At 45.2% G+C, this 14,099-nt stretch overlaps 1 protein-coding gene across 1 annotated transcript in view; it reads right to left on the bottom strand.

Annotated features, from left to right (window-relative positions):
• Positions 1–14,099, bottom strand: part of LOC306981813 (major facilitator superfamily domain-containing protein 6-like) — a 116,834-nt gene that overhangs the window by 85,380 nt on the left and 17,355 nt on the right. The window lies entirely within an intron of this gene.

Genomic DNA, 14,099 nt, shown 5'->3' on the forward strand with positions numbered 1-14,099 from the left:
CCCACACCGGCCACGCCCTTGGTCACCATTGTCCTGACGGGCACCTGCAGGTGTGAGGGGCCGCTGAAAACGTCCTTCAGGCTGATGGCGGCTTCGGGGCCGGGGCTGCTTGTGGAGGCGGTGTCCAGGTGCCGCAGCTCGTGTTCAGAGTTGACCTCGGCGGCTCCTCCCTCTGTGACGTGGAGCTCAGTGTAGATCTGGTTCAGGAGGGAGGGGCGTCCGGCTTTAGCGATGCCCTCATACACACACTCGCACCTGCGCGCCAGGTTGGACTTTAGTTTGCGCCGACAAACCCCGGGATAGTGTATCTCTGAGGGAGACAACACGGACGTTTAGGTGCACTGTAGAGCAGTGGACCCTCAGAGCCGGGTGTCATGTTCACTGACACTAAGTCAGTCTGGTGTGATTAATATCTGGGGTTACTGAGAACATTTACAAGAAATGCTTGAATTCAAAGGTAAAAAGTAAAAAGGAGTAGTTTTATCTCAGTGGTTATTGTTAGTTGTGAATGTGCAGTGTAGAGCAGTTACTGTCTCGCAGCTTGTGGGCCAGATCCTCGTGCCGCAGGCTGCACAGAAAGAAGTGAGTGATCTTCAGAAAGGCCTCGCTGCTCCTCTGCCACTCCTCGTCCTGGTCCCACATGTGCACAGAGCACTCGGGGTCATCTGTGCTCAGGACGTCAAAGAACGTCCGCAGCTCCTTCTGCATGAAGTCATAGATGGTCTTCTCCAGGTTCTGCCAGGGAGGGAACACAGATCCATTTTAACAAACCAACAAAACAAAGGATCAGAGGAGGACCTCCGCACTATTACCATATTGAACTTTTCTTGCAGTAAAATTCCAAGCAAGTTCTACTACCCTAACATGCGACCATCACATTTTCCTGTCCCGTTACATCAATTTAAGGTAACACTGACTAAAAACAAAAGATCCAGCTCTTTTCACAATCGAGATCTGGTTTGAAGCCGATTCGGGCACAATCGTCACACGACCAATCCAAAATATCATCATCAACTACTTGCTAATAATGATTGTCGGATGACAAAGAAAAAAGGAAAAAAGAAAATAGTTCCATCAAACCTAAACCTGTCCTGTAGTGACTTCAGCACAGTTGAAAGTGCAGTATTGGCTACTTCAGATTAAGATTATGTTAACATTAATTCATTTCTAATCTAAATAATTGTCCGCCATTTTCCACAAGACAGGCTCGCCAATGTGTGTTTGATTATTCAACAGTCACTAGAGGTCCAATTGGTTTAAGAGAGTAGAAGAAAAAAGGTAAAGGTATTACAGATGTTTACACAGAGCAAAAAAGACAGACCTTAAATATGTTTTCCAGTCGGGTGTTGCGCTGTGGGCCTCTCTGGTCTCTGGAGAAGAGTTTTTATTATCAGTATTTGTATTCACTGCATGTTTATAATGTGACAATTTCACATTTCTACAGTGAGTTTATACAAGAAGAATGGTGCAACGTTTCTTGACACTGACCCTTTCATCTGTACAAAAAGGTGCCTGGAGTCGTTGCTTCTGGAAGACAAACAGCTGGGCTCCGAGTGAGAGCGGTCCTGCCTCCGTCTGTGTCTGGAGAGAAGAACAAGGATTATTGTTCTTCTCTGTTCTCTGTGAATGGACAATTTCACATGTTTCACAAACCTGGAGGAAATGTGCTCCGAGTCATTGCTTCTGAGGGACTGACAACTGGCTGCACTTCTGCAAAAATAAAGTGTTCCATTAGATACAGTTGTGCTCAAACATTTCTATAGCAGAATGGTAGAATGTTTGATTTTTTTGAGTATGAAAGATAACACAAGTTTTTTTTTCACTCATAGTTAGTGGTTGGGTGAAGCCTTTAATGGTCAAACAACTGAGTTTGCTATTTTTTATATCACAATGAAAAAAGAAAGAACCAAAATGACCCTGATCACAACTGTATGTATTATACACATACATAGAATGTAAATATCCATTATCACAGTCTGCACTGCACCTCCTGGCCCAATATATATATTGTGATATTGTGGAAGCTATGGAGACGTTCATGACTAAATCAGTTCTTTTGAACACTTTTTTAAAGGTACATTATGCAACTTTTAGGCTGAAAAAAAGTTGATATCAGTGCGTATTTGACCTTTCAGTGACCCGGTGGCTGTATGGGTGGTTAGCTTGGTGCTTTTCATCCTGGTGGCCTCGAGGATCAATTTTATTTCAATTTTATTTCAGGTTTTGTAAGTGTTTCTGGGAGGTTTTCTGGATGGAATGTTTACGTAACCATGGAGACAGTTCCATCAGCAGTGAAAACCTGCCAGAAACCCTAGGGAAAAAAAAACATTTCAGGAACGTCTTAGAGGCCATCGGGATGAAAAGCAAAGGCACCAGGTCACAGACTTTTACAGACTTTTTTGACATAAAAAGTTACATAATGCACCTTTAATGTTAACGGACCGAACCAACACTTGACAGTCCATCCCTTTAGAATGATGAGGTTCCATCTTGTCGAAATGAGGTTATTCACAAATTCTTGTCCCTGGGCCCTTTCTGTACTATATCATTTTGTTTGTGTAGATTCTGGTACATTTTAGAGGTTTTTATGAGCAATAACACATAGGTCTATTCCCAGTGATTCATTCAAACTCTCACCAACCTTTTAAAATCGATAAAAAAGTCCTTGGAGTCAGTGCTTTGTAGGGACTCGTACACGGGTGCACCTCTGAAAGATAAAGAATCAGTTTGTTAGTCCAACAAAAATCATTTTCAGAATAATTTGAAGGAGCATAATGTGAGGAGCAAAGAGACAGTTATTACCTTTTAGGCAGAGCAAGTTTATGTGACTTAGCACTTTAGTAAAGAAGGAAATAATGAGCGCTGAACGCTCCAGGATCAATTTTATTTTAGGTATTTTTTGTGTGTTTCTGGGAGGTTTTCTGGATGGAATGTTTTCGTAACCATGGAGACAGTTCTATCAGCAGTACAACCTGCCAGAAACCTTAAAAAAAAAAAACATTTCTGGAACGTCTTAGAGTCCATCGGGATGAAAAGCAAAGGCACCAGGTCACAAACAGGTCAACTATTTTGACATAGAAAGTTACATAATGCAGCTTTAAGGCGAATGGTTCGAACCAAATCTCTACAGTCCGTCCCCTTAGAATGATGAGGTTTTATCTGACATTTTTGTCATCATTCTAAAGGGACGGATCGTCGAGAGTTGGTTCGATCCGTTAACCTTCAAGTACATATTCTTGTCCCTGGGCCCTTTCTGTACTACATCATTTTATTGTTGCTGATTCTGGTACATTTTAGAGGTTTTTATGAGCAAAAACACATAAGTCTACTCGGCGTGATTCATTCAAACTCTCACCAACCTTTTAAAGTCGATGAAAAAGTCCTTGGAGTCAGTGCTTTGTAGGGACTCGTACACGGGTGCACCTCTGAAAGATGAAGAATCAGGTTATTAGCATCACAACAATCATTTTCAGTACAATTTGAAGGAGCGTAAAGTCAGAAGGGCAAAGAAGTTATTACTTTTTAGGCAGAGCAAGTTTATGTAATTTAGCACTTTAGTAAAGAAGGAAATAATGAGCACAGTCTGTCCCTTTAGAATGATGGAGGTTCTATCTGACATTTGTGTCGAAATTAGGTTATTCACATATTCTTGTTCCTGGACCCTTTCTGTACACTATATCATTTTATTTGTGTTGATTCTGATATATTTTAGAGGGCAAAAACACATAAATGATTCCCAGTGATTCATTAAAATTTTCACCAACCCTTTAAAGTCGATAAAAAAGTCCTTTGAGTCAGTGCTTTGTAGGGACTCGAACACGGGTGCGCTTCTGAAAGATAAAGAATCAGGTTATTAGTCCAACAAAAATCATTTTCAGAATAATTTGAATGTTTGAATGTTTTGATCATGTGAGGAGCACAGAGACAGTTCAAGTACAATCATCTCTGCAGTGGGTTGTTGTCCGAACGTGCCTCAAAGCAACCACCACCATTCCGGTACCAAAGAAGTCACCACCCTCCTGCTTTAACGACTTCCCAGTAACACTCATTCCAAATTCTTTGAGCGGCTCATCATGGACCACATCAAGTCTGTTCTCCCTCCCACCCTGGACCCATACCAGTTTGCTTATTGGTCCAATCGCTCACCTGAAGATGCCATCTCCACCGCGCTTCATACAGCCCTCACTCAACTTGAAACTAAGGACTCTTATGTTAGAATGCTGTTGTTTCTGGACTTTATTCAACACACACAAACTGCTCCACCTGGGGATCAACACATCACTGTGCAACTGGCTGCTGGACTTTCCGACGGGGAGACCACAGGCTGTACGTGTCCTCCAGAACCATCACACTGAACACGGGGGGTCCCCAAGGCTGTGTGCTGAGCCCCCTCCTGTTCACTCTGCTCACCCATGACTGAGCTCCAAAGAAAGACTCAAACCTCTTCATGGAGTTTGCAGACGACACAACAGTGGTGGGCTTCATCAGCAACAGAGACGAGTCAAACTGCAGGAGTGAGGTGAGCAGTCTGGCCATGTGGTGCACACAGAACTAGCACTGCCTCCTGTGCTTCCACCCTTTACTCCCTTTGCTCCACAACAAGGACGAGAGAATGAACTATTTCGATTCATTGTGAAATAAATTGACAAATCAAATCTTTGAATCTTTGAATTGAAATTACTTTTTAGGCAGAGCAAGTTTATTTGACTTGGACTTTGACTTTTGAAGAGAAGGAAATAATGAGTGCCGAAATCATCAACGTAGGCAGAGTTAGTCACACATGAATCAAACAATATGTTCTTGAGGAAACCACAATTTAGTTAAAGGTTTTGCAAAATGTCAGCGTCATTCTCGCACATGAACAATTAGAGCCAGTTGTTCTCGTCCAACACCTCACAACTGTGTGGATAAAATGGTCAAAAGTCCACATAGACATAAATGAAGCTGATATAGCTGCAAAGGGTGGACCAACGTCACATAAAACCACATGGATTAAAAATGGGCTGTCCCTAGAATTCACATGATTTCTTTTCATTTTATTCATCTATTTAATTCCAAAGTGACAATAAAAAAAAACGTTTTCAGCCCACAACAAAACTGTCATGCCAATACAGGAAAAGGAGCATATAAGACTGAGCTTTTGATACCTGCCCCTTTCTTACTTTACAATTACTTCACATCAGTTATTTTGTCTTTTAAAAAAAATCAATATAACAACTAACCATTAAACCATTAAAAATAATTACCATCAAGCGAGTTCTACACAATGTTCCATGGCAGGTGTCCCAATACAATACAGCATGAAGTCTGACTGAACCATTGACATTAGTGTGTTTTGTATACATCGTTATTGTTGCTGAAGTGAGTATTGTAATAGTGTAGTGGACTCACCTCGAGGCTGTGCGCTTGGACTCCATGTTTCCACGTCCTCCGTCCTCCTATAGACTCCAGGACGAGCCTGACGGTCAGAGCGAGACAGTCGACAACACAGCTCTGTCTGACCAAAGCTCTGAACAATCATAAAGCTATGAGGCTGGCGGTCAAAGGTCTGCAGTTCCTTCCAGTAAAGTCATAAACCCACAGTTGTGTAAAGTTTATGAGCATCAGACGGGAAATAAATACTTGTGCAAACTGCCATGAACATTATCCAAACGAGCTAAACACTGGTTTGGACCTGATCCCTCACAAACTATAATCAACTACAAACATTTTCTGTTGTGAAAATTCCCCCAAAACAATGGTTTCACTCTGATAAAGTTGCACTGGCCCCGCCCTCCAGCTCCAAAGATGCTCTCATCCATAACTGACCAGCTCCATATCCTTTAATAGGAGTTAATGTTTAACCAATACTGCAATATTCCAGGCATTCATAAAACAATAAGAGACCTGAGAAGCCAAAATATTCGCTCAAGCTGTTTCATTTACACAATACACAAACATTTAGAAGTGATTGTGCTTTTTGCGTCTACATGTTTTTATCAGAACATTTGTTGGTAAATCTGTGTGAGCAAAGATTCATGTCGATATCATGTTGTAAGAATGAATTATGAAATAAAACATAACTTCATGTACATTTGGATTGTTTTCCTTTAATCTCTTGTTGGATTTCTGTGATTTAATTGTTGTTGTTGCTGTGAGTGAGACTTAGCAGTGATTGGCTAATATGAGGTTTGCTTGATCCAATCAGCAGCAAATACCCCCCAAAGTCCTTCCTCTACACCAACGATTTAAACTGGAGCCGTTCCACAAGTTATCCTCGTCCAAATCTGCTGTGACTTTCTGTGTCGAGCTGCTCATTAGGTGCAGGTTTTGTAATTGCAACAGTGGGGATTCAAAATGTTACACAGTGTACCTTTAAATCAAGTGCAAAGCCTCGTGGACACATTTACTTCCGTCTTCGTTCCATAATGCCCCTTTGAGAAGAAAAAGAAGTCAGGAAAATGAAATGTGTATAAAGATCGTCAAAGGAAAATACCATTTACTCACTTTGTTCATTTCCCATGTGACCAATGAGCACTGGAAAAACAGCAGGACAAAACTAGTTCATCATCACGACTATGTCAAGTTACAATACAAGCAAAATCAAATAAAGTCAAACTCTTAAACATTGGATGTTGAAATGTGCTTCCAGAGCTTTAGGTGCACATGTGTGTAAAGACAGGCGTGTCAGGTTAAACAGCTGTGAGGTTTCTCTCTGTGCTTCTTCTGTGTGAATCTGAATGTTTTCTAACCTGCATATCTTTGATGCAAAAGTAGATCAACTTCTTGACTGAAGGTTTGTTTAAAGAATGGAGGAGTCTGCACGCCCTCTAGTGCTTTATTAGGAGAACTACAGCACCAACAATAAGTTGTTTACTTTACATTTACTTACATTTGTTAAATTACACAAAAAAAAGTGTATAATTTACATATGTGACATTCTTAGACTGTCTCATGTAAAGCGCTTTGTGACTATATGTCTGTGAAAGGCGCTATATAAATAAAGATCTTCTTCTTCTTCTTCTTCTTCTTAGAGGCGGTTTTTATGACACTATAGGATGATACATGGCACCGATTTCACATTTTGGTTTCTCTTTGCTTTCTCTGCCCAATTTTTCATACTTTTCGTTGGTGCGATGCATTCTGGTATATTTACACATCGCTGACGGTCAAAGCGTGTCCCTTTAGGCCTTTTTGAAAGGCGGGGTGTCTCCTGGATAGTCGTCAGATCAGAGTCTGATCCTGTCTCATGGAGTGTCCTCTTGGGCTAGCCTGATTGTATATGTTCGGGGGTGTGGCGCTGTTGCCCGTTCGACATAGAGCTAACCAGCCTCGTGTGGAGGAGTGTTTGTGTCAGTGTGTAGCGCCGTCCCGCTGCTGCTGTGGTGATTTCCACCTCCTTTGTCAGAGGCAGTTTCAAGCACGTGGCTGGTTCCACTACTGAACATGCATCGCAGAGCAAGTTCCTTTCCTTCTGTCAATGGCAGTCAAAGAGTTCAGTGTTCTGACAACTTTCATTCACTAGATTTACGAGTTCCCCATTAAGAATTTCTGGATTTTTTGGGTGAATCTTCCACTTGTCGAGCGTGTTATATGTGACGTATCCTACACAGGATAGGGCGGCTCCCCTTCCAGCAGGTCACACAGCTCCACAGAGGAGTTGAGCAGCAGCTGGAACCCCGGGAAGAGGGGCTGTGTGAAGGTGCAGCTGAAGGTGTGCAGGTGCACCAGCTCCTCCGAGGACACGGCGTAGAAGGACAGCCTCCCGGCCAGAAAGTCCACGTAGACCGCCGCCCGGCCGCTGATGGACGAGGAGTAGGGCAGCAGGGTTCGCTTGCCGTTGTGTGTGACCGAGTATTGGCCTCTGGAGCAGCTCAGGCTCCAGGATTCGGGGCCCAGGCCGAAGCCGCACTCCAGGATGTTTCCCTTCCTGGCGATGCTTCGGGAGGACACGGCCACTTGCACCGTGCCCGACCAGTCCACCTCCCAGTACGCACGGCCGCTCAGCCCGGGGGAGCACAGCAGCTGGGGGCAGAAGTCGAAGCGGTCGACGTGCTCCGGGTAGGCCTGGTCCTCCTGCACGTGAGAGGCCCTCCTGGAGCCCTCAGAGATGTGGAGGAAGCGGTATGCGGTGTTGGAGTTCAAGGTGAGCGGAGTGAAATCTGAAGGGAGGACAGAACACAGGACAGAACTTAGTGCGAGTCTATGGAGGGACTGTAGTAGTGAATGTTCTGAGACTGTACTCACGTTTAATGAGTGGTCTGAGCCACTGAGGTCCAGCGGGCTTCAGTCTAGAAGAGACACACGAGTTATTGCTTTAAGAAGAGCGACAGAGCGCAGATGATGAGAGAGTGAGTACCTGAGTGTGTGCACTCTCCTGTGGGGCGCCCCCTGGAGGGCTGACAGCTGCTTGACTCCCGAGGGCCCGGGGTCATTGTAGCTTAGGTCCAGTAGAGTCAGGGGGGAGGACCGTGAGCTCAGAGCGAGGGCCAGAGAACGACAGCCCTCCTCCGAGATCTGACATCCCGCAACTCTGCAAATAAAACGTCACAAGTTTCTACAAGAAATACTGGAAGGCTTAGCTGTGCAATTGTAGCGGACGTCCCGGATCTGCCTCCTCGGCCGCTTCCTTCACATATCTCAAGCATCAGTAAGTGGTTTCAGGCGTGTTTTTACTCCCTTAGTTGAACTCTTTTGTTTTGTTGTACGTGTCCTGCAGGTGAAGGGGTTCTTACACTCATATACTATGTGTCTGTTTACATTTGGATTTGAAGTTTAAATTGTTTGCCCAAGGAGTCTACAGTGGGACAGACCTGAGCTGTTGGAGTCTACAGTGGGACAGACCTGAGCTGTTGGAGTCTACAGTGGGACAGACCTGAGCTGTTGGAGTCTACAGTGGGACAGACCTGAGCTGTTGGAGTCTACAGTGGGACAGACCTGAGCTGTTGGAGTCTACAGTGGGACAGACCTGAGCTGTTGGAGTCTACAGTGAGACAGACCTGAGCTGTTGGAGTCGACAGTGTTGGCTCCTCAGGGCTAGAGCCAGAAGTTTAAGGCCTTGGTCCTTGAGTTCGTTGAAGCTGAGGTCCAGCTCTCTAACAGCACAGGATGGAGAGCTGAACATCAGACACAGAGCCTCACAGCTCTTCTCCGTCAGGTCACAGCTGCTCAGCCTAAACACACGAGGACAATGACAGGGATGACATGACTCTGAAAGTAGGTGTGAAAGCTTCAACACGAGTCACTCACAGGGCAGAGGAGCAGGCCTTGACCACAGGCAGCAGCTCCAGCAGAGCCTCTTCTGAGGCCGAGTACCTCTTGAGCTCAAAGACCTCCTGTTGGTCGGAGGAGAGCAGGATGAAGACCAGCGCGGACCACAGAGCTGGAGACAGCGTCTCAGTGAAGGTCCGTCCTGAGCTCAGGTGCTGCTGGATCTGCTCCACCAGGCGGCGCTCCTTCAGCTCATTCAGACAGTGGAACAGGCTCATGTTCCTCTCCACACTCAGCTTCTCCCCCAACTTCAGCGTGATGTACTCGGCTGTTTTCTGAGGCGATTTAGCACCAGTGCTGTTCCATTTCACCAAACCCTGAAGAAGGTCTTGATTGGACGGCAGCGACAGACCCAGGAGAAACCGAACAAACAGGTCTAAATGTCCATCTGGGCTTTCTAACATCTTGTCCACTGCGGTCTGGTAGAACTTCTCTAAACTGTGGCCGAAAAGCTTGGAGCGCAGAGAGGTTTGCTCTGGAAAGAGCAGGTTGACCCCAGAGTTGACGAAGGTTTGGTGCACGTGAAGAGCAGCCAGAAACTCCTGCACACTGAGGTGGACAAAGCAGTAGAGCTTGTCCTGGTACAGACCTGACTCCTCTTTGAAGACCTGTGTGAAGACTCCAGAGTACAACGAGGCGGCTGCAGCGTCCAGCCCAGACTCGTTCAGGTCACTCTCGTAGAAGATCAGGTTTCCTTTCTGCAGCTGCTCAAAGGCCAGCTTCCCCAGAGACTGCACCATCTTCCTGGTCTCCTGGCTCCAGTGAGGGTCCGTCTCATCTCTGCCGTCATACTTGAGGCTGCGGAGTTTGGTCTGCACCACCAGGAAGTGGATGTACATCTCGGTGAGGGTCTGAGGGAGGTGTTCGATGGTGCCTGTCTTCAGAACATGGAGCAGGACAGTGGAGAGGATCCAGCAGAAGACTGGGAGATGACACATGGTGTACAGACTTCTGGAGGCCTTGATGTGGGAGATGATGGCACTGGCGAGTGCTTCATCGCTGAAGCGTTGACTGAAGTATTGCTCCTTCTGTGGGTTGCTGAATCCTTGCACCTTTGTAACCATGGAGACAAACTCAGGTGGGATCTGATTGGCCGCTGCGGGGCGTGTGGTTATCCAGAGGTGTGCGGATGGAAGAAGGTCTCCCCTGATAAGGTTCACCAGCAGCACGTCCAGTGAGACACACTCTGCAGTGTCTGTCAGCGCTTTGGTCTTGGAGAAGTTCAGAGGGATTCGGCTCTCGTCCAGGCCGTCCAGGATGAAGAGCACCTTCAGGTGTTTGAAGGAGCGGAGGCGCGTCTTCTTGGTTTCGCTGAAGAAGTGGTGCACCAGTCCCACCAGGCTGAACGGGGTGTCTCGCAGCACATTGAGCTCTCTGAAGGTGAAAGGGAACAGCAGCTGGATGTCCTGGTGGGCTCTGCCTTCAGCCCAGTCCAGACTCAACTTCTGAGTCAGCATTGTCTTCCCCACACCGGCCACGCCCTTGGTCACCATCGTCCTGACGGGCACCTGCCGGTGTGAGGGGCCGCTGAAAACGTCCTTCAGGCTGATGGCGGCTTCGGGGCCGGGGCTGCTTGTGGAGGCGGTGTCCAGGTGCCGCAGCTCGTGTTCAGAGTTGACCTCGGCGGCTCCTCCCTCTGTGACGTGGAGCTCCGTGTAGATCTGGTTCAGGAGGGAGGGGCGTCCGGCTTTAGCGATGCCCTCATACACACACTCGCACCTGCGCGCCAGGTTGGACTTTAGTTTGCGCCGACAAACCCCGGGATAGTGTATCTCTGAGGGAGACAACACGGACGTTTAGGTGCACTGTAGAGCAGTGGAGCCTCAGAGCCGGGTGTCATGTTCACTGACACTAAGTCAAAATGTACAACAAATGCTTGAATTCAAAGGTAAAAAGTAAAAAGGAGTAGTTTTATCTCAGTGGTTATTGTTAGTTGTAAATGTGCAGTGTAGAGCAGTTACTGTCTCGCAGCTTGTGGGCCAGATCCTCGTGCCGCAGGCTGCACAGAAAGAAGTGAGTGATCTTCAGAAAGGCCTCGCTGCTCCTCTGCCGCTCCTCGTCCTGGTCCCACATGTGCACAGAGCACTCGGGGTCATCTGTGCTCAGGACGTCAAAGAACGTCCGCAGCACCTTCTGCATGAAGTCATAGATGGTCTTCTCCAGGTTCTGACAGGGAGGGAAAACAGATCCATTTTAACACATCCAGTTTAAAAAGAGTAAAAAAAACAGACCTTAAATATGTTTTCCAGTCGGGTGTTGCGCTGTGGGCCTCTCTGGTCTCTGTAGAAGAGATTTATTATCAGTATTTGTATTCACTGCATGTTTATAATGTGGCAATTTCACATTTCTACAGTGAGTTAGTACAAGCAGAATGGTGCAATGACATTACTTTTCTTTTTAAACCCACTGACCCTTTCATCTCTACAAAAAGGTGCCTGGAGTCGTTGCTTCTGGAAGACAAACAGCTGGGCTCCGAGTGAGAGCGGTCCTGCCTCCGTCTGTGTCTGGAGAGAAGAACAAGGATTATTCCACTGTTAATGGACAATTTCACATGTTTCACAAACCTGGAGGAAATGTGCTCGGAGTCATTACTTCTGAGGGACTGACAACTGGCTGCACTTCTGCAAAAATAGTGAGGTGAAATACACGACTAAATCAGCTCTTTTTAAAGGTACATCATGCAACTTTTTATGCTAAATCATTTTTCTTATATTAGTGCATGTTTGACCTTCCATTGACCCAGTGGCTGCATGATTGTTTAACATGGTGCCTTTGCTTTCCATCCCAGTCCAAGATGCTCCAGGACACATTTTTTAGGGTTTCTGAAAGGTTTTCTGCAATGTATACATAACCAAGGAGACACTTCCATCAGCAGTGAAAATCTACCTTAACCCCCCCCCCAAAAAAACGGATACAGAATTGATCCTGGGCCGTCTTAGAGGCCACTGGGATGGAAGTAAATCGCCATGTGAACCACCAACACAGTCGCTACTGGGTCAAATTCACACTAATGTCAAATCCTGGCATAAAAAGTTACATAATGCAGCTTTAAGGTGAACGGACGAACGAAACAACAATCTAGTTAAAGGTTTTGCCAAATAACAGTGTCATTCTTGTGCGTGAAAGAACACAAAGCCAAACGTTTTGGGACTGAGAGCACCCCAGCTCTTTGGAACGGCTTTTTAAAGGTGCATTATGTAACTTTTATGCAGAAAAACTGTTGATATTAGTGCATATTTGACCTTTCAGTGACCCAGTGGCTGTGTGGGTGGTTAGCTGGGTGCCTTTGCTTTTCATCCCGGTGGCCTCTGGGACGCTCCAGTGTTTCTGGGAGGTTTTCTGGATGTACTGTATGTAACCATGGAGACAGTTCTATCAGCAGTGAAAACCTCTAAAGAAAGTTTGAAAAATGTATATTTATTCTGTCTTAAAGGCCGCTGGGATGAAAAGCAAGGTCACTGAAAGGTCAACTTTTTTGACAGTAAATAATGCACCTTTAAGGCGAACGGTTTGAATCAAATCTCGACAGTCCGTCCGTTTAGAATGACGTGGGTCAATCTTTTATTTTTTGTCGAAATTCACATGTTCTTGGTCCTGGAATTGTATTTTCTGTTTGTACATTTAAGAGGTTTTTCTGAGCAAAAACACATAAGTCTGATCCCAGTGATTGATTCAAACTCTCACCAACCTTTTAAAGTCGATATAATAGTCCATTGAGTCAGTGCTTTGTCGGGACTCACACACAGGTGCGTCTCTGAAAGATAAAGAATCAGGTTGTTAGTCCAAGAAAGATCATTTTCAGAACCATCTGAAGGAGCATGTTTAGCGCTGTACAGTGGATAATGTGAGGAGCAAAGAAAACATTCTCTTATAAATGACTTTTTAGGCAGAGCAAGTTAATGTGACCTGGCACTTTAGTAGAGAAGGAAATAATGAGTGCTGAAATCATCTACACACATGAATCCAACAATATGTTCTTGAGGAAACCACAATTTACTTTTGCAAAATAATAGTCAGTGTCATTGTAGTGCATGGAAGAACACAAAGCCAAAAAGCACACCCGCTCTTTTGAACGGCTTATTAAAGGTGCATTATGCAACTTTTATTGGGGAAAATCAGTGTGTGTTTGACCTTGCAGTGACCCAGTGGCTGTGTGGGTGGTTCGCCTGGTGCCTTTGCTTCCCATCCCGGTGGCCTCTGGGACGCCCCAGGATCCATTTGATTACAGGTTTTTCATGTGTCACTGGTAGGTTATCTGGATGAAATGTACTGCATTATGTAACCATGGAGACAGCTCTATCAGCGGTGAAAACCTCCCAAAAACTAAAAAAAAAGATATATTGTAACATATTATTCTGTCTTAGAGGCCACCGGGATAAAAAGCAAAGGCACCAGGGCACTGAAAGGTCAACTTTTTTTGGCAGAAAAAGTTACATGATGCACCTTTAAGAACCAAATCTCTATCTTGTCAAAATAAGTTTATTCATATATTCTTATTCCTGGGCCCTTTCTGTACTACATCATTTTATTTTTGTTGATTCCGAGGTTTTTATGAGCAAAAACACATGTCTGTTCCAAGTGATTCATTCAAACTCTCACCAACCTTTTAAAGTCCAAAAAATAGTCCTTGGAGTAAGTGCTTTGTAGGGACTCGTACACGGGTGCGTCTCTGAAAGATAAAGAACCAGGTTGGTTTTAGGAACCAGCAAAAATCATTTTCAGAACAACTCAAAGGAGCATGTTAAACACTTCACTTATGAGTGACTTTCAGGCAGAGTAAGTTTATGTGACCTGGCACTTTTGTACAGATGGATCATGATCATCAACACTAACGCTAAAACGTTTTGGGG

The sequence above is a fragment of the Gobius niger genome (assembly GCF_951799975.1).
Source record: "Gobius niger genome assembly, chromosome: 23".
Classification (NCBI taxonomy): Eukaryota; Metazoa; Chordata; class Actinopteri; order Gobiiformes; family Gobiidae; genus Gobius; species Gobius niger.